General features: G+C 55.2%; 1 protein-coding gene across 3 annotated transcripts in view; it reads right to left on the reverse strand.

Annotated features, from left to right (window-relative positions):
- Window positions 1-21,308, reverse strand: part of SH3RF3 (SH3 domain containing ring finger 3) — a 201,051-nt gene that overhangs the window by 12,930 nt on the left and 166,813 nt on the right. The window lies entirely within an intron of this gene.

The raw sequence follows: 21,308 nt of genomic DNA on the forward strand, positions 1-21,308 counted from the left end.
ATTATGCTAAGTGAAATAAGTCAGACAGAGAAAGACAAATACTGTATGATTCCATGTGTATGTGGAATCTAAAAAACAAGACAAATGAAGAAATAATCCAAAACAGAAACAGAGTCATAGATACACAGGACAAACTGTTGGTTGCCAGAGGGGAGGGGGTTGGGGGAGGAGAGAAATAGGTAAAGGGGATTAAGAGGTTCAAACCTCCAGCTATAAAATAAATAAGTCACAGGTATGTGATGTACACATAGGAGACGTAGTCAATAGCACTGCAACAACTTTGTATGGTGACGGATGAAAACTGGTCTTCTCGGGGTGAACGTTTCATAATGTGTAAAAATATCAATTCACTATGTGGTATACCTAATATGATATAATATGGTATTTTAATTTTAACTTAGAAAAGTCTAAAGTCCAAAGTAAATATCATCTAAATCAGATGTGGGTGAGCTCGAGCTATGATTCATCCTGAGGCAGATTCCCTCTCCAGCTGTGAGCCTGTGACAGCAAGCTAATTACATCCTTCCCAAATGCAAAGGTGAGGGAGGCAGAAAATAGACATGCCCACTCCCAAAAGGAGAAATGGGAAGACGAGGGAGTGACAGGTCCAAAACGTAGCCAGGCACGTTCCACTAGGTCCCAAGCTGGAGAACAATCCTCCTTGGTCAACGCCTCTCCTCCAGGCCCACACCCCCGGCTTCGGTCAGAGGCCACCTCTGAATAGCCTTTGGGGCCCTTCATCCCTTTCCCGGTAGAAGAGTGCGTGTTTGCAGCCCAACGGCCCCGTGGTCTGGTCCTGCAGAATCCAAGGGGCCCCACAGCCGTCCTCCCCGCCACCCTGCTTCCTCTGACCCCCGAAGTTCAGGCTGGCAGAGTCCTCGGTGCTTTAATCCCACCTCTGTTCCTGGCTCGGCTGCGACGGCTGGTTAAGTGCATGAGTTGCACCTGTGGTCTCTTTATCAAATGGTGTGGCCACATCCCTGGCATCTCTTCAGAGCACGCCTTCTCATTTTGTGCAATACGGTGAGGCTAAGGGTCTTCCAGATGTCCAAGCTCCGGTCCTTTTTGGTTAACAATCAACTCATGTCTTTCCTCTTGCGTTTAACTGCCAGCCAGCAGGAGGAACCACGCCTCTCCTTCAGTGCTGCTCAGAAATGTCCTCAGCTAAACGTCCAACGTGGACCTTCTACAAGACACGAGGGCACGGCTAGGCTGCTCCCTTTGCCACTTTCTAGCCAGGGCTGCCTTCCTTGCCGTTAGCAGCAGCGCGCTCCTCCTTCCACCTGGCCGTCCTTCAGCATTCACGCCCCTACCAGAGTCTGTTCACGATCCCTCGCGAAGGACCCTCGCCAGAACTGCCTTTAAGGCCAAACGTCAAGCCTCCCAGCCTCTCTGCGTCGCCTGTTCCAAAGCTGCTTCTGCATTTTCAGGCTTTGTAACAGAAGCCCCTGCCACACTCACGGAACCCAAATCTGTATCGGTTGCCTCAGGCGTCCATAACCAAGTACCACAGCCTGGGCGGCTTCATCCACAAGCCTGTCTTTTCTCGCCGTTCTGGAGGCTGGGGATGCCAGTGCGGACGGGCGCTTGGTGAGGACCCTCCTGGCCTGCAGACGGTGCCGTCTGTCAGGTGGTCACATGCACTTTCCTCATGACCCATCTAACCCTAATTACCCCCCAAGGGCCCCCCCACACTGGGGCTTCAACTTATGAATTCTGGGGGGACACACACATCCAGTCTGAAAAGGCCACAGTTACCTCAACGAGAGAGAGGACATTCAAGTACAGAGAGACGACAGGGACAGACCCCGGTCTCTGGATGCAGAATCCCAGACTCTCTCCGGCCACCTCACCGCCTGTTCCCGTGGCCGCCGGTGCGTGACGCGGAGGCTTTGCTCGTCCTTCACCCTCCAGGCCCTACTCTGCCCCGTGCCCCAGGGCCTTACTCAATGTTTGCTGAGCCTACCCGGTCCCCAGCCAGCCACCGGAACACAATCACACGTCCAAGGCTGACCCGGCCCCAACTCGCCCTCAGCTCAGGCTGGAGCTCCTTGGACCAAGCCCCACCTTCTCTGCAGAACGCTCTCCTGCCAGCCCTGGGCTCCCGCACCTGCTGTCCACCAGATGCTGGCGGTAACCGCACACATCACCCTCTAACTTATGAGCAGCAGCACCCTGCGTACCCCCATCTGGCCCAGAGATCACCCCATGTTCAATGAGGGTCATGGTGTGGCCTGCACTCGTCACCAGCCCCCACGGCAGGAAGCCTGAGCAATGGACCCTGGGTGCCACCTCGAGATCTAGTTCAGCCGCTCTGGGGCGGCCAGGTCACCTCTCTTGTGACCCCTGGTCCATCAGAGGAGCAAGCGCTGGCATCCCCGACTCCTCAACGTCCCACGGGCCGTCCTGGCCTCCCGCGGGCAGGACTGAGCAGCTCGCACCCTGGGGCCCAGCCCAGCCCGGCCAGCACCCCGAGAGGGCCCTGAACGCGGGATCAGAGTCTGGTCCAGCCTCTGCCGTGTAGCCCCGTGATGCTGTCACTGCGCCCGGGGCAGGACCAGGTACCCTGGGTGGCGTCACAAAGGCCACCACAGGGCAGGCGCCATGGCCGGTGCTCAGCGAAGGTGGGAGGCCTGTGGCCGTGTACGTTCCACAGGGGCCAGAGCCCAGGCCAGGACCCCATGCTGAATGACAGGGGCCACACCGCCTGGCCCTTCTCCTGCCTCCCAGCCGGGTGCCCTTGAACGCGTGCTTGCGTTTCCTGGGCCTCAGTTTCCTCACCTGTGGAGTGGGGGTAACGACGGCACCTGCCCGAGAGAGCTGTCTGGGGACCGGATGAAATAAGACATGTGAGACGTTAGCCTGCTGTCACCAGCACGCTCTCCGTCACCATGGTTACCACACAGCCTTTTGGAGCCTTCTTTCTACAACAGCCAGTCTGCCCAGTGATACACGAGTCTCCGTCCACAGCTACATCTTACTGTTTGGGGAGGAAAGTACCGCTCCTCAGCCCAAGGAACCGCACCAGGACCTTTTCCTCCTAAAGCAGCGGTCCTCACACGTAGTGAGCTTGAAACCACATTTCCCACGTACTACGATGACACACGTGGTGGGACGGACCCTCCCCAGTGCTGTGCTGCAGGGGCCATCAGCAAACCCGGAGCAGGAAGGAGGATGGTCTGAACGTCTGTCCCTACCCAGATGTGTCACGTGCTGGGCCGTGAAGGACCTCAGGGGTCTGAACCAAGGTGGCTTCTGGGCTCTGTGAAGGCCCTGGATTTGCCAGGCTGGGCATGAGTAGCTTCTCAAAGCAGGCCATGCCCCTCCCCGGTGTTAAGAGGCTGATGGCATAATTCAACTGAGAAAAAAGGAGGTGAAGGGCAGTGGGTGTGCAGGTCTGACCGGAGGAAGGCATGGACGGGGCCGCGGGCCACCTGCACCCAGGACGCTGCCGTGACATCAGCGGGAGCCGGAGGCCAAGGGGACAACAGAGACAACAGGGCGTACTCTGCTCTCAGTCTGAGAGCCCCAAACAGGAAGAAGCTGTGACGGACGAGAACTCAAGGAAAGAGGGAGGTCGCATGTCACCCTGGGTGACGTGGCCAAGCGAAGCTTCCAGATGCGGCCACGGTGCTGTCTCTCCTCCCTCGACTGCCTCACGTGGCCCCTCTTGTAGGATCCGCGTCCCTGCCGTGCGCCAGGGCCTGCCATGGCTCCACCCGCACCCAGGGCTCGAAGACACCGCCAGCTCCCCCTTGAGCAGAGACCACGGAGGGGACGCATGAGTGTCTGACCAACAGCCGACTGACGTGCCGGCCAGCAGCCAGCGAGCGGCCCGCAGGTGGCTCCGGCCCGGCCGGCACAGCGTCCAGGCCTCCCTCCGCTCAGTCGAAGCCCAGCCCCGGAGCAGAGTCATGACAACCCGACGGGGGATGTTCTCCCACACTGAGGTGCGGGAAGTTGTTGCGGCCTCTACGTGAGTTAACTTGAATTTTGTGCTGACTAAACGGCCTGTGTGTGACCTGTCAAACACACACTGCACGCCGGCTTTAATTATGAAAGAAAAGGGTGCCCTGACCAGAAGTAAAGAACGTCCATGTTATAATAAAGACTGGGGCTTCCCTGGTGGCACAGTGGTTAGGAATCCGCCTGCCAATGCAGGGGACACGGGTTCAAGCCCTGGTCCAGGAAGATCCCACGTGCCATGGAGCAACTAAGCCCGTGAGCCACAGCTACTGAGCCTGTGCTCTAGAGCCCGCGAGCCACAACTACTGAGCCTGTGCTCTAGAGCCCGCGAGCCACAACTACTGAAGCCTGTGCTCTAGAGCCCGTGCTCCACAATGAGAAGCCACCGCAATGAGAAGCCCACGCACCGCAACGAAGAGTAGCCCCCACTCGCCGCAAATAGCGAAAGCCCGCGTGCGGCAACAAAGACCCAACACAGCCAAAAATAAATAAATAAAGTTATAAAAAGAAAAAACAATAAAGATGAAATGCCTCCCTTCCCGGGACGCCAGCGCTGGTCCCCCATCCATGGTAAGCCTCCCTCCCCAGGGGCCAAGGCCACGCTGATTCGGTACGTGCTGGTCTGTTGTTTTTTTCAACCTTGAAGGAAAGCATCCCTGGCCTGATGTTCTTTGTTCTGACGAGACACAAAACTGTGCTGAAAACCCTGCTTCTCCAGGGCAGCTCCTCAGGTTACCTGAGAGGCTGTCTTCTGGGCTAGAGTCCTCAGTCTGGCTCAAGGAAAACTTTCCTATCCCTAGCAGAGACTGTTTATTATTTTCATCACCAAAAGTGAAAGCTGTTCTACACAACTGAGGCTGGGTGTGTGTTACATGGCAGACTTCACGAGATGCCGCCGAGATTCCCCGTCCCAGACCCAGCAGCAGGGTCGGGGTGCTGGCGGCCCTGCCCTCTGACGTGACCTTACCCGGGAGCTTCACAGGCACACGCACACGCCTCGAGCACAGGCACTGTAGTTAACAAGTGCGGGATGGAAAAATGAAAGCACCTCCCAACAGACTTCTTTGGAATAGTTTACAGAAGTACTGGAAACACGTACAAGTAACAGATGAGAAGAATTCCGTGCGGAAGGAAGCCCAGAACTGAACTTCAGCATATTTTTACTGGAAACACGAAGACCTCCAGACAACCTACAGCCAACCAAACCGCAGGGCCCTAAAATCCCAGGTCACACCCCGATGGGGCCTCGGAAACTGGAAGGCCCGCCTTGATTCGGAGGCAGGACGCATTGGCAGACGCCCGGGGACTCCAACCACGCAGGTCTGAGAGCATCAAAGGAGCGGAGCCGGAGCCGCAGGGACAGGTGCGATGCTGAACAAGACCGTCCGCGGCTGCTCTGGGCCACTCCTCGCGCCAGGCGGCTCATCTCCCCTGTGCCTCGGAGCCCCCGCGGCCCTCCCCTCGCTGTCAGGGATGGAGCACGCAGGGGTCTCTCCCTACGGGCCTCTCTCGGCCTTGTAACCGTCCCAGTAGCATCACTGGGGGTGGGCAGAGCAAGCAGGGCCCCCCGGGTGGAGAGGTGTCCTCTGCAGGCCCACCCGGAAGGAGGGTTCCATGGGGCTTGAATCCCATCGTTTCAGTCTCCACCTCCTGCGGGGAGAAGCCCTCAAGGAGGCGGAGGGCAGCCGCCCGCCCGCCACGTGTCCGGCTGGAAGGGGGCCCTCAGCAAGGCGGGCACAGCATGAGGCTGACCCACAGGGCCTCCTGATTCTTTCTGACAGGCAGAGGCTGACGCGCTCTTTGGCGGGAAGGCTGTGCCTTTGTGGAGGAGGGGGGAGCGACTTTCTCTCCTCTGGGTCAGGTCCCAGCAGCCACCACGTGATGTGGGCTTGTGCCCCCCGAGGCCCCCCCTTGGGGAAGGATTTCCAGCCTCCCTCAGCCCTTGCACAGCAGAGCCAAGCTTCACACGGAAGGTCAGGGACTTGTGCGTTGGGTCTCACTGTCTGAGCCGTTGGAAGAATCCCAGCACCTTGCTTCGGGTTACATTACAGCTGCCAGGGACTTGTCTGAATGTGAGCTCGTTTGACCTGCACCCGAGTCCCCAGGGGCTCCAGGCCGGCAGCCTTGGTGTCCCCTGAGGATGTGGCACCTCGGATGCTGGCAGGCCTGGCGTGAGCGAGAGCTGGGCAGGCTTCTCTGCAGTGGGACCTTCTGGAGCCTTCTCTGTGCCAATAAGCTCATCTTTAAATTTAAATTTTATCTTGTAGGAACACGTAACGAGAAATGTCCTCTTTTAGCGAGTTTGTAAGTGACCACGCTGCCTGGTAGACACCGTAGGGGCGTTCACCGTAGGGACAGTCATCGGTGGATCTCTAGAAAGAACCCACCTTGCTTCACCGAAGCTTTATCAGTGACCTTAAGTTTCAGTAAAGCAAGCCAAGTTCTAATAAGCTGGGTTTTCCTGCAGCAGTTTTTTATTTTTTATTTATTTATTTGTTGGTGGGCCTGGGGCTCTTCTGAAAATGAAGGGAGGGTTCTGACGATTTGGAAAGGTAACATCCACCCAGCCCGGTGCAGGGAGGCCCCGAACACTGCTCACAGCTGCTCTGCACACCGCCGGCTCCCCGCGAGGGTGACCCTGCGGCCAGGAGACGCTCGCGACCACGGGTGGAGATATTTCTGGCTATTGCGGCGGGGGTGACGTGAAGCTGGCATCCTGCAGGTAGAGGCCGGGGCTGCTCCAGGCCCTCCAGTGCGGGACTGCGCGGGCATCAGGCTCCCTCCCGACAGCGGCCGGGGGCAGATGCTGGCCGGTGGCCTTCGGCACCCAGGCCGCCTCGCATCCCGTGCTCCCCCACCCTTGGCTCCGCGACCTGGGGGCTCAGGTGCTGAACCTGGAGGGTGGGGGCCGGTGGACCCTTGGCGTGGGTTTCCTCGGGGGGTGAGGAGGTGAAGAGAGAATGATCCAGGAGCCCTTGCAGAGCCACAGAGAACACTGGAAGGTGCTAGTCTGCTTCTGGGACGCGGGGACGGGGCCAGCTGGGCCGGCTCTGGGAAGGCCGCGGAGCTCTCCGGAGTCGCCCCACCCCGAGCGCTAGGGTCCCCAGGTCTCCAGAGCCATCCACGGCCCTGTCTCCTGAGGCAGCAAAGAAGTATCTGCGGCACTTTGGACAAGGGACAGGGCCAGGCCCCGACGCTGTCCAGGGAGGGCCCCACATCTCCCCTGCCCCCAGCGGGCTGCCCGTGGTTCTGAAGCCGACGACGCAGGCCCAGTGCCGTTCGGACTGAAATCCCACCCCCAGGCCAGCACGGGCCTTGCTCGCAGTGCCACGTGTCCTGCTCTTGGTTGTGCCCATGTTTTCCATCAACAGGGTGCCCCATCCACCGTGGAAACAGCCCCCCGCCCCGAGCCCTGCTAGGACCTCACCAGGCAGACATCCACGATCAGCTCGTACCCAAGCGACTCCCAGAAAACAGGGGCTTTCTTTCCTCGACCAGGCTGACACACAGCCATCAGACTCACACTTCAGCCCCGTCCTCCTGGCCCGAAAGGGCAGCCACAGACAGTGTGCCCGCACCCACTGCCCCGGGGAGTGGCCGGGGTCCTGTGCTGGTGGGCAAAAAGCACGGACTCTTGGCGGCCGCGGCCCCAGCACCTGCGTCTCTGAACACCCGCCGGCCCTGCCCTGTCCATCTCAAGTGGGAGCCACACCCCAAAACCAGGGTGATGAGTCCAAACAGAGGCATGGCAGGTTCCCCCGGCACCATGGCCCAGTCCAGGACCGCACTTCCCGCACCTCTGTGGACCTTCTGACCCCGAGAGGGGCTGCTCTAGGGTGTGGGGATGTAATCCCCCAGGAGCAAGGGTGGCTGTGTGATGGGGTCGAGCCACACACGTCAGCGGTTAGGAGCGAGGGGACAGAAGGTGCACCCCAAATCCTGTCTCTGTGGCATGAGGATTAATTTATTATGATGATTATATATATAAATACGATTCACTTATGATTCTTTCTAAGGCCCGAAAGACTCAGGAAGAGCGTTCCCCTAACTGCCTGAAAGAATGTAGATGGAGGACCTGTTCCAGGAAGGGGGAGTCACCACAGGTAACTGTAGTAAAAACTGCTGAAACTTCTGTGTCCACGGTTCCTGCCTGGCCCAGCAAACACGCATTCACCAAACGTTTGCTTTTCCGTCTCCACGTGAATTGCCTCCCTCCCGCTCTGAGTCCCAAACTCCCATCCCTGACATACTCCTTCGTCTCGAGCTGAGGATGGGATTTAAGGTGAGGGCTTCCACCATTGGGGGAGTTCGTTTTCCTGGGTCTCTCCCATGCGCACGCTTTAAAATTTTTCTTATTTCCTCCTGTTGATCCGTCGCCTGTCAATTTAATTCTCAGACGTGCCAGACGGACCTGAAGGGAGAGGACAGCGTCTTCCCCCCGACAGGAGACACCCCAGGAAAGAGGCGTCGGGGGCTCAGGCGGTGGATGAGCCCCACCGAGAGGGGGCCCAGGGCTCCCGGACAGGCGTGCTCAGGACTCTCGCAGGGGCAGCCGAGCCGGGGGGCCGGGGTGGGGGGCACACCCCCTTCTCTTCACCGGCACCGCAGTCCCCTATCCCCGCCAGCCCTGTTTGCGCTTGTAGCCCCGACTGGGAGCCGTCTCCTCCCTGGACCTTGGTGAGCATTTCCGGGAGTTCATTTCTCCCTCGCCTGCTCTGTCCCCTCACACGTGTGCTGCTTTACCTGCCCCCACGTGTACCCGCCCCCCGCCTCGTATTCATGCTGGTGCAGGTGCCGGCACCTTGTAAGCGGCCTGCGCCCACCCGCAGCTGCCCCCACGGCCAGAGGGGGGGTCTGGTACAGGCAGGGCTCCGTCTCAACCCCAAGCCCCCAGAGGAGCCTGGCTGCAGAACGGCCGGACCGGACCTCTGGGTGGCGCTCACGTCTCCAGGCAAGAAGCCGGCCTCTGGACGACGCAAACTCCCCCAGGGCTGAGACACGGTTAACGGGCTTTGACTCAGTTAAATGAGGGAGGATTAAAGCGCTGAGCTTTCACTTCTTTACAGATTCTTCTGGACTCAGCCCCCGAGAAGCTGCGGCAGCAGGTCCTGTTCCTTTGCCATCTCATCCAACGCCATCATCTTTTCACTGAAGCAGGAAGGCCTGTTACCTCAGTAGAATTTAGAGCGTAACATTAATTTCTTTAAAATGGCTTCGGAGGAGGTCAGGCCAAAAGGCAGAGACGAGAAGCCAGAACAGCCCTCTGGCTCCAGGCTGTGTCCGGGCTGCTTTCGGCTTCGTCCTGTAGGACAACCTTGCCTTGAATGGACATTTCCAACAGGCCTCTGCTTGTTTTCTGTAGAACAAATGTGGAGCTATCACAAATTATTAGATTAAATGCAATGCGTTCACATGAAATCTCTATAAAATCTGGTATCCTTCGGAAAGGGTCTGGAATGGAACATGAAAGATAAACACGTCATTATCTACTCGGGTGTGCCAAGCTCATGTGCTTCTGAATAGTTTTTTAAACAAAACAGATGGGTAGAAATCACCTCATCCAACCAGAAAGGCAGCAGCAGGCCCATCAGTTCCATACGGGAGGGGTTTTGTCAAGGGGATGCAGGATTTTGGAGGGTCACTTAGGAATCTACGCTATTATTTCCATTAGCCCCGACGGGCAGCCCTGCAAGCTCTCAGGGAGACTGGGATTTCCTTCCTGAACTGTGTGTGCTTCTTCAGACAGGCTGCTTCCAGGAAATGTGAGATGACACCCAGCCTGGGCACCGGCTCGGAGATGCAGGTTCAGAGGCCGCTGCCCGCTGCACGCAGCCCAGACCCGGCTTGGCAGCTCCGCCCTGAAAAGGGCCCTGCCTGGCTTCCATCCGGTCCTAAATTTCTCTAAGGAACCGCCATCATGACCGCATGCCTGGTTGTCGTTATCACATTAAAACGATTGGGAAAGGATGGAGATTTGGAAGAAGCCGAGGTGTCAGAATCCAGGTGAACTCAGCTCAACCAGGGGCTCGAGGCGGCCCTTCCCTGAGCTGCCGATCTAACCAGGGAGGAAATGGCCCACCTGGGAGACAGGGTCACAGGACTGGAGAGTTGCGGCATCCACTTCACCCTTCTCGAGCAGTCCTGGCAACAGAGGGTGGGGGGAAAGTGTAACCAGTGCTAAAGGGTGGGGTGAGTTATCCATGGGTTATGGGTTAGTTTATCTTCTACGACTCGACTCCTGGGGCCGTTTCTACTGCCAGCTGCTGGTGGGCGAGTGACCCTGACGCCCAAGGAGACGGGAGGAACCCCCAAGTGAACCGGCAGGACGTGGGGGACTGAGGGGGGAGGAGAAGTGGAGGCCAGACAGGGTCGGCGCCCCTGAGGCCGGGGAGATCAGGAGACGTAGGCAGGAGGGGCCTCCGAGAGGAACAGGACAGGAGAGGAGGGCGATCGCCTGGCCCACTTGAGCCCAGGGAGCCTGCTGGGCTCCCAGGTGAGGTCTGCTGCCCTCTGAGACCAGGGGTGGGGGGCAGGCCTGGGCCCCTTCTGTTCCTTGAGCCTAAGCCCCACCCCTGACACCCCCAGGAACTTTTCCAGCCCTGTGGGTCCTGAGTACTGGCCCCACGCACCACCCAAACCTCCTCCTTGCTTAGGCCCCGCCCTCCACAGCCAAGGCCTTCGCCCCCCTCCCCCTTTTTTTTTTCTTTTCCCTCCTCCTCTTTTTTACTATTGTGGTACTGTGGTACCTTCCGGTTGTTGATTCATCTATATTTTTATTTTTATATCCTTTCTAGCATATCTGTTAGTTTCCTAGTCTAATTTTATTTTTTACTTTGTTATTGTTCTTTTTTTCTTTTTTTTTTTTTGCCGCCCCAGGCAGCTTTTGGGATCTTGGTTCATGAGCTGAGGGTCAGGCGAAGCTCCTGCAGTGGGAGCTCCCAGTCCAAACCACTGGACTAACAGAGAACCTCAGGCCTCAGGGACTATTCATCAGAGTGAGGTCTCACAGAGGTCCTCATCTCAGCACCAAGACCCAGCTCTACCCAACAGCCTACAAACTCCAGTGTTGGAAGCCTCAGGCCAAACAACCAGGAAGGCAGGAACACAATCCCACTCATAAAAAAAAAAAAAAATGAGACGGCAAAAAACTATGTCACAGATGAAGGAGCAAGGTAAAACCTACATGACCAATTAAATGAGGAGGAAATAGGCCACCTACCTGACAAAGAATTCAGAGTAATGATAGTAAAGATGATCCAGAATCCCGGAAACAGAAGGGAAGCATGGATTGGGAAAATACAAGAAATGTTTAACAAAGATCTAGAACTAAAGAATAAACAAACAGAGATGAACAACACAATAATTGAAGTGAAAAATACACTGGAAGGAATCAATAACAGAATAACTGAGGGAGAAGAACGAATAAGTGAGCTGGAAGAAAGAATGGTGGAAATAACTGCTGAGGAGCAGAATAAAGAAAAAAGAATGAAAAGAATTGAGGACAGTCTCAGAGACCTCTGGGACAACACTAAACGCACCAACACTTGAATTATAGGGGTCCCAGAAAACGAAGGGAAAAAGAAAGGGTCTGAGAAAATATTTGAAGAGATTATAGCTGAAAACTTCCCTAACATGGGAAAGGAAATAGTCACTCAAGTCCAGGAAGCATAGGGAGTCCCATACAGGATAAACCCAAGGAGAAACACACCAATGCACATATTAATCAAACTAACAAATATTAAATTCAAAGAAAAAATATTAAAAGCAGCAAGGGAAAAACAAAAAATAACATTCAAAGGAATCCCCATAAGGTTATCAGCTGATTTTTCAGCAGAAACTCTGCAGGCCAGAAGGGAGTGGCAGGATATACTCAAAGTGATGAAAGAGAAAAACCTACAACCAAGATTACTCCACCCAGCAAGGATCTCATTAAGATTCGACAGAGAAATCAAAAGCTTTTCAGACAAGCAAAAGCTAAGAGAATTCAGCACCACCAAACCAGCTTTACAACAAATGCTAAAGAAACTTCTCTAAGTGGGAAACACAAGAGAAGAAAAAGACCCACAAAAACAAACCCAAAACGGTTAAGAAAATGGTAATAGGAACATACATATCAATAATAACCTTGAATGTAAATGAATTAAATGCCCAACCAAAAGACACAGGCTGGCTGAATGGATACAAAAACAAGACCCATATATATGCTGTCTACAAGAGGCCCACCTCAGACCTAGGGACACATACAGACTGAAAGTGAAGGGATGGAAGAAGATATCCCATGCAAATGGAAATCAAAAGAAAGCTGGAGTGGCAGTACTCGTATCAGATAAAATAGACTTTAAAATAAAGACTGTTACAAGAGAGAAGGAGGAACACTACATAATGATCAAAGGATCAATCCAAGAGAAGGTATAACAATTATAAATGTTTATGCACCCAACATAGGAGCACCTCAATACATAAGGCAAATGCTAGCCACCATGAAAGGAGAAATCGACAGTAACACAATAGTAGTAGGGGACTTTAACACCCCACTTACACCAATGGACAGATCATCCAAACAGAGAAGAAATAAGGAAACACAAGCTTTAAATGACACAATAGACCAGACAGATTTAATTGATATTAATAGAACATTCCACCCAAAAGTGGCAGGATACACATTCTTCTCAAGTGCACACGGAACATTCTCCAGGACAGATCACATCTTGGGTCACAAATCAAGCCTCGGAAAATTTAAGAAAATTGATATCGTATTAAGCATCTTTTCTGACAACAACGCTATGAGACTGGAAATCAATTACAGGAAAAAAACTATAAAAAACACAAATACATGGAGACTAACCAGTGCACTACTAAATAACCAAGAGATCACTGAAGAAATCAAAGAAGAAATTAAAAAATACATGGAAACAAGTGGCAACAAAAACACGATGATCCAAAACCTATGGGACGCAGCAAAAGCAGTTCTAAGAGGGAAGTTTAGAGCAATTCAACCTCACCTCAAGAAACAAGAAAAATCTCAAAGAAACAATCTAACTGTACACTTAAAACAACTAGAGAAAGAAGAACAAAGAAAACCCAAAGTCAGTAGAAGGAAAGAAATCATAAAGATCAGAGCAGAAATAAATGAAATAGAAATGAAGAAAACAATAGCAAAGATCAACAAAACTAAATGCTGGTTCTTTGAGAAGATAAACAAAATTGATAAACCCTTAGCCAGACTCATCAAGAAAAAAAGGGAGAGGATGCAAATCAATAAAATTCAAAATGAAAAAGGAGAAATCATAACTGACACCACAGAAATACAAAGGATTATAAGAGACTACTACAAGCAATGCTATGCCAATAAAATGGACAACCACAAAGAAATGGACAAATTCTTGGAAAGGTACAATTTTCCAAGACTGAACCAGGAAGAAATAAAAAATATAAACAGACCTGTCACAAGTAATGAAATTGAAACTGTAATTAAAAATCTTCCAACAAACAAAAGTCCAGGACCAGATGGCTTCACAGGTGAATTCTATCAAACATTTAGAGAAGAGCTAACACCTATCCTTCTCAAACTCTTCCAAAAAATTGCAGAGGAAGGAACACTCCCAAACTCATTCTACGAGGCCACCCTCACCCTGATACCAAAACCAGAAAAAGATACCACAAAAAAGAAAATTATAGACCAATATCACTGATGAACATAGATGCAAAAATCCTGAACAAAATACTAGCAAACAGAATCCAACAGCACATTAAAAGGATCATACACCACGATCAAGTGGGGTTTAACCCAGGGATGCAAGGATTCTTCGATATATGCAAATCAATCAATGTGATACACCATGTTAACAAATTAAGGAATAAAAACCATATGATCGTCTCCATAGATGCAGAAAAAGCTTTGGACAAAATTCAACACCCATTTATGATAAAAACTCTCCAGAAAATGGGGATAGAGGGAACCTACCTCAACATAATAAAGGCCATATACGACAAACCCACAGCAAGCATCATACTCAATGGTGAAACACCGAAAGCATTTCCACTGAGATCAGGAACAAGACAAGGATGTCCACTCTTGCCACTCTTAAAGATTTGTGCTCAGAAAACTATGAAACACTGATGAAAGAAATCAAAGATGACATAAACAGATGGAGAGATATACCATGTTCTTGGATTGGAAGAATCAACACTGTGAAAATGACTATACCACCCAAAGCAATCTACAGATTCAGTGCAATCCCTATCAAACTACCAATGGCATTCTTCACAGAATTAGAACAAAAACTTTTACAATTCGTGTGGAAACACAAAAGACCCTGAATAGCCAAAGCAATCTTGAGATTGCTGACTCCATTTGCATGAGAGACTGGAAAAAAATCTCCAGTGTCTTTATGAGGACACAGTGATCACGGAAGGCGGCACCAGTGGTGGAATTCCGCACAAGAGAATCCAACCTGAGGTGGGATCACCCGTGGCCCCTCGGACACACTGGACATCCACCTTACACACCACCGGCGAGCTCTCGTGGCTGCCCTGGGTGTCCAGGTGTGAAATCCACCCCCATCCTGATTAGTTACAGTGACTTCTGCCCTCTGGGGAGAGCTACAGAACGGCTATTACAGGTGATTCACAAATTCTTTTCCATTTCTAGAGTTTATTGCTATTTTAAAAATGAATTTTGGTTTATTGTTTTGCAGCAGAAACCCAACTTCTGACTGGAATAGTTTTCTTGGGCGCCATCCATCCTTCATGCTAAATGTCAGGTGTGAAACTGACAACTTAAAAAAACCCTTTCTACCCGTGTTTCTTGGTGGACAAATGAAATGGAGCGTCCGGCGAGGAGATGAACATGTACCATTTCACAAACAGAAAGCCAGCTAACCTGGCTTCATCTCGAGTAGCCTACGCGTCTTGATTTGGCGACATTAAGTGTCCTTTTTCTGAAACTGCAAAATCAAATCCCCTTTTAATTTTTCCTTAGAAGCCTTGGGGATACAAGTTTTACATCTGTATCTATCCCACTAGTCTATGGGATCTGGCCTTCATGAAATGAACTGTCACATCCCTAAGAATGATCTCTAATAGTCTTGTCCAAATACCTGTGCAAAGTATGCATGAGATTAACTCACTTCCTGCCTCCAAACCCCGGGGTGGGAGACGCCATCGTGCCATCTTACTGATTGGGAAAGCGCGGCAGGGGGCGCTCGCCGAGTCCCCACGGCAGGCTGCCTCGTCCCAGCCTCACCTCCGTACTCACTCATCCATTTGCGCCTTCTTTCTCCAAATGCAGGTCTCACCTGTCCTGTAGTCGTTATGGCTCCTGCTTCCTCCCCCATCCCCCGCTGCACCCTGCACACCTGGGCACCCAGCAGGAGAAGCTGCCCATCAGGGCCCAGGAGAGGGTGTGGGCCCTCACTGGGCAACAGGGCCTGGCTTTACCCCCAGTGGTTACTAGCTGCCTGACCTTGGACCCTCATGTGCACATCTGTGCCCGGAAGGGCTCACCAGCACCGCACCAAGCTGAGACCCAGAAGTAGCTGGATTGAGTCTCAGCCCAGGACAAAGGTCAAGGGGAGTAAAAGGAGAAGTGGGGGTGGCCAGGCCTTCCCGGAAGAGAGCAAAGGAGAAGGTCCCAGGCTGCCTCTGAGCTCTCTGCTGCCCCAGGAGGCCCCGTACCGTCCCACTCAGGGCCTGTGCCCTTGTCACAGGGAGGGACGCTCCGGTGGCATATCCCCTCCAAGAAGAAGCTGCCTGTGAAACCTCTGATGTCGCTGTTTTGACAGCTGGGATTCGTGCTTTCAGGATGGGCTCATTTTCTGCCTGAAGATGACTCACCCACCACATGCCGGCTCTCCTCCTCCCACAGAGGGCAGTCCGGCCACAGGGAGTTGAGGGGAAGGCCCAGTCGCCGGGGCCCAGCATTCAGCAAAGGGCCCTCCGCCCTGCCAGGGCGCCAACCCCAGCGCCGGTGCAGGCTGCCCAGCACGCGTGTCCCCAGGAGGGCGCAGGCTTCCATCGACCACAGCTGACCGGATGACCGCCAGACTTCTCAGCGACTCATTCATGCAGCGGACGGGGTTCCCAAAGCCCTTGAGAACGTGCCACCTGGGCCGTGGGCTCAGCGGAGCTTCACGCGTAATCTGATTCCACTGCAGCCACACCTGAGGCGCAGCACTGATCGCGGGGCTCCCCGTGTCTGGGCCTGCCCTCCCCCAGGAGATCAGCGCGAGGACGGGGCCTGCAGTGGACTCCAGTCCTGGTGCGGTCAGACCCAGTCCACTCCCCCCTGGGTTTAAGGTCTGCAGGACGCCTCCCCACCCCCGCTGGTGATCATGCGGGAAGGCACTGCCTGTCTCAAAGCTGGAAACACACTGGCAGCGACCGATACGCGGTTACAGAGCGACGGCAGCCCCCTCCCAGTCCACACGATAGAAACAGCACGGGCAACGGCCTGCTTAGTGCGGTGAGGCTCAGCGGGGGAAACAAATTCACAAACCAGCGGTTCTTCCCTTTAGGAAAAGCTGCCTGGTTGTTCTCAGAGCTTCATCTTCAAGATTTCTTCAGATTGCACATTCCTGAGCTTCCACTAAACGTATCATTGTAACCCTCCTATGGTATATACACACACTTTTAATCGGGGGGTGTGGTTACTAAAGGGCCGTTCCCCCGCACACCCATTTCCACGAGGTCCCGACGGCAGGCAGGCCCGCCCGCTACCGTCCTGGCTGTCAGCCCAAACCCGTCCCCCAGAGACTCAGCCACAAAGGCCACACCTTGTGAGTGGGCTCGGCCGAGCGGTTCACTACTGCGGGCCCCCTACAGCTGCACTCGAGTCGTGCGGAACCGGAAGGCAGACACTCCAGCTCACAGCCCCCTTTCCTGGGCTGACCTCAGGGCCTCCTGCCAGCAGTTACCCTGGACTTGCCACCCCTCAGTTCCTGGACGAGCCAAAAACACCGGAGGTCACGGCCTCATGGGGATGGGGAGGCCACCAAAGTCAGCGCCCTGGATCCCAGACGGCACTGAGACTGGAGTTAGGCTGGCTCCACTGCCAGTGCTCTGTGACCCCAGGCAAGTGGCAGCACCTCTGAGCCTCAGGAGGACCACCCAAAATGAACATTTCAACGCAAACATCTTTAGAGGCTCTTTCCAGTTCCAATGTGCTACTACTTTGCGAAACGGAGACTCGCTCATCCATCAGCAGAAAGTTAACTTTCTCCTGGCCCGTAAAGTAAAGAATTTCCCACAAGTCACAGGAGTGAAACTCTCCTGGCAGCAGTTTTTCTGACACTTGTCAGTCAACAAATGTCACCAGGCCTTCTATGCACTCAGCACCCTCCAGGATCTGCCAGTCAGAGCCCTGAGACTATCTGAAATAAGTTTTAAATCAGGACTGAGCACAAAACAACAGATGCCCCCAAATACGCAGACCCCTCCTGTGTGCTGGACCTGCCGACCTCCTGCTGCGCCTCCTACTCTGTCTAAAAGCACGCTGGTCCAAACCCACTAAGCTGGTTTCATAACGCATGACGGGTGTTTCTCACTTGGGGCCACAAGGAAGACCCTCAGCACGCTGGTGCCATGGAGAGCACGGCCAGAGTCAGGCTCCAGCACGAGGTCAGCGGGAAGGCGGGGACACAGGGGCGGAGGGTGCGGTGAGGGCCCCCGGCCAGGCCTGGCCCCACCATGCCCCCGCCGGGCAGCCGCGCTGACGTGAGCCGCCTGCCCCCCCCAGTGGCTCTGGGGCTCCCCAACTTCAGGCCACCTCCTCTGGCCTGTGCTCGGGCTACAGCTCCCAGGAGGCCTCCCAGTCCCAAGGCGCCCCTGCTCCCCGGCCCCAGGCCCGTCGACCAGTGCCCAGAGCCCTGCCGGGCCCGGCGCCTGCCGTGTGACAGACAAGCGAGTGGGGAGTGACGTCCAGCTGGCCGGTCAGGAGGGCTCTAGTGCCAGATGCCCTCGGCTGCAGGGTGACCGCGAGCTGCTTCCACCTTCCTGGGGGCCCAGGACTCCCCTTTCTGGTGAGTTTCCCTGGAGTCACCCCAAGGGATAAGGATCCCCGCCACCTGGTGCTAATGTGCTCATAAAACCTCAAAGACAGGAAACAGCCGCTGAGGGACATGAGAGGTGAAATCTGGTAGTTGTTTCAAGCACAAAATAGATTTTCTAAGTGCAAAAGCGTTAACTGAAATCCTATGGAGCACCTTCTTAAAAGGCTTCCAAGATTTGGTTCCTACTCTGCGATTTCTGGGTGCCACAAAGATGACCCCAAAAGCAGGATCCCTCCTTCAGAAGCACTAGATCCAAGTCCTTCAACGGGAAGATATGACTCCCACCCGCTGCACTTTGCCAAGATGAAACCTCCCTGTCTCCACTCCCGGGGCCTCCCCCACGCCCTGGGGCCTCTAATCTTTCCACGCCTGGGGGCTGGGGGATCCCGCACTGACGGCTGCCCCGAGGGTCTGCTTCAGACTGGCAGCTTCGAAGTACTTGTACTTCCAGGTCTCCTCGGAAGCACCGGCCCCTCCCATCCAGGGCCAACCCAGGCAGACCCATCCCCAAGCAGAACAGATGCCTGGTCGGGCCAAGGGACCCAGGTTCCGGGAGAGTCTGCAGTGCTGGATCAGAACCAGCCCCCCAGGCCCCCCGCCCACCCCCGGCTCCACGCTCCGCCCTGCATTCCCTCAACCCTGTGGGCTGCGGGGCCGTGGTCACGGGCTCACTGCAGCCCCCAGAGCTGCTCTGCGCCAGCGGCCCGGCCGCAGGGGAGGCCCGGCCGCAGGGGAGGCCCGGCCGGGAGCGGGGGCGGCCGGGAGCGGGGGCGGCCGGGAGCGGGGGCGGCCGGGAGCGGGGGCGGGCGCGCGGGAAGAGCGCTGGGAGAGCAGCTGGGGGGTGCACACGCTGGCTCAGGGCCCTCCTGCCGCACGTGAGTCTCTCTGACCCCCACCCCCCGAGGCTGAGCAGGGCCCACGTGCAGGGCCCGCCTGGAGCAGGGCTGACAGGCCCGACCCCCAGGGGCATAGCTAGCGATGCCCGCCTGCCAGCGACCCCCAGCAGCACCTCCACACGCAGGGCTGCCGCGCTCGGAGGGCCGGATGGGATTTCAGCGGAGCTCGGCACCGGGAACGCAGGCGCTGAGGTTCGGGTCTCTGCGGACGGTGCAGGTGGAGCTCACTGCCTTTTCCTGAGGAAAATTCAGTAACAGAAACAGCCTGGAGAATACTGCCAATTACCTTAAAAAGCCTTTTGCCGTAACTAAACACGTGTGCATCTACGATGGGCTCACCCAGGGACAGATGGGAAGCAGCCCGCTGCGCTCTCAGTGGGTGAAATCTGTGGCTCTGGTCTCAGGGGGCAGGGGCAGCCCAGGGCCCCGCGGGCAGGCCCCTGGCGCCCAGCTTGCCCCGGCTTCCCTCCAACGGCCGCCGCCAACCCTGCTGCCAGAAACGACAGCTGCGGCGCTTTGCACTTCACTCTAAATTGGGAAAAATTCACCTGGGGGTGCAGGAGGGAGAACACCCACAGGCGCCTTTTCACACCACTGCTTCTCGCTGTGTCTGACAGGTGAGAAAAGCAAGCCACACAGACGACGTGCTTGTCTCCCGGCTTTGACGCTGCCGGTCAGGGCTGCACCTGCGGACACCTGCCCACTTCCTGCCACCAGATCCAAGTCACCTCTGCCGAGAGCGCGGCGGGAACCCCACACCCCCAGCTCGGCTGGCACGGGCTGCTGCATGGCCGACCCGGAGCCGCCTGAGCTGAGGTGACGCGGCTGTTCCTCGTCAGGCGGGAGCTGCTGGCAGAGCGCGGGCCTCGAGCGAAGCCAAGTGCCCCTAAGAGCGGAGCCAGCGACCACAGAGGAGGGCGGAGGGGCATCACTCCCCACGAGGCCCCCAAACACCCGACCCCGCTCAGGCAGCAGCCCCGTCTCTTTCACAAACTAGAAGGGGGGAACTTGCGGCCAAGAACCAGAATCGGTCACGGAGCTAGCACGGCTCTTCCCTTTCTGAGTCAGAGGTCCCAGGGAGCTTGTCTTCCAGGAAGGTCGTCCAAGGGAGAGGGTGGGACCACCCGCCCTCCTGGGGGGACCCGGCTATGTCTCCCGCCCAGGCAGCGAGGTGGAAAGAGTGGACCACGACGGGTGATCTTCAAGCAGACGTGGACGCAAAACACAGAGCAAGGAGTCCCTTCATGCCCAGCCACCTGCCCGTCTCAGGACGAGGCAGCCGTCAGGGCCGAGACGGAGGCCTCTCCCTCTCCAGGGAGCGTGGGGAGAGCATCCCTCTGGACCAGGGGACAGGCGGTGAGGAAGCCTGAGCCTTTCTGCGAGGTGCCTGGGCCCCGAGAGCACGGGGTGGTGAGGGGTGGATGTGCCTCTGGGGTCCCAGGCAGACAGCCTGAGCCATCTGGATTGGGTACCGTCCCCAAGGGAGAGGAGAGGCTGCCGGCTAGGTCGAGGGGCACACTCTAATCAAAGGCTGGCTTTACAGTGAAAGGTTTGAAAACATCCACAGACCGTGGCAAAGCCAAGAGAGAGAACAAGCCACTTCGAGAGCAAGGCCAATAAAGGGAGTGGCCCCTGCCGGAGACCCAGCACCCCCCCCCCCAGCACAGCCCGGGCAGCGCGGAGGCCTGACCACCCGACACGTCTCATTGGCTTTGAATGTGAAAAAGGTGAAACAGCTCATCAACAACTTTTTTATGCAGATTACGTGTTGAAATGACAATGTTTCTGGATACTGGGTCTAATAGATTATATCAATAAAATGAATTTCATGTTTTATCTTATTTTTAAATTGTTTTAACTTTCAAAAATGTGACTTATTGGAAGATTATAAGTTACATATGTGGCTTGAATTACGGTTCCATCGGACAGCACGGACTTAGAAGTCTGGACTCTCATGGCGGCTTGGTGGCTCACGGGATGTCTAGCTGGTGGCAGCTGAGGCAAGCTGCCTGGACTCGGATTTCGTTCTGAAATCAGCCCCACTTCCTTCGCTGTTAAAGAAGAGCTGAAATGCCGTCCACACCCACTAGGAGGCTGGCCGCCTCCTCTGGCTGCTGCCCCGTGGCCGAGCGGGTGTGCACTGCACGAGGACAGCACGTCGAGGGAGAAGGCCCTGCTCACGCAGCACGTGAGTAGATCCGTGGATTTGTTCTTAGAGATCCTGGCACTTGGCAGAAGGTGTCTAGGCCCAGCAAAGTGAGTAGTTTACAATGACTTTGCAACAGGAGGAACGAAGCATCTCGAGGGGGCGCTTTTTCTCATGTGTGAGAAAACTAGCTGGGCTCCGGTCATCCCTCCCCGAACTGCGGCCACTGGAGCGCCACCGCTTTGCTGGCTC

The sequence above is a fragment of the Lagenorhynchus albirostris genome, chromosome 13 (genome assembly GCF_949774975.1).
Source record: "Lagenorhynchus albirostris chromosome 13, mLagAlb1.1, whole genome shotgun sequence".
Taxonomy (NCBI): domain Eukaryota; kingdom Metazoa; phylum Chordata; class Mammalia; order Artiodactyla; family Delphinidae; genus Lagenorhynchus; species Lagenorhynchus albirostris.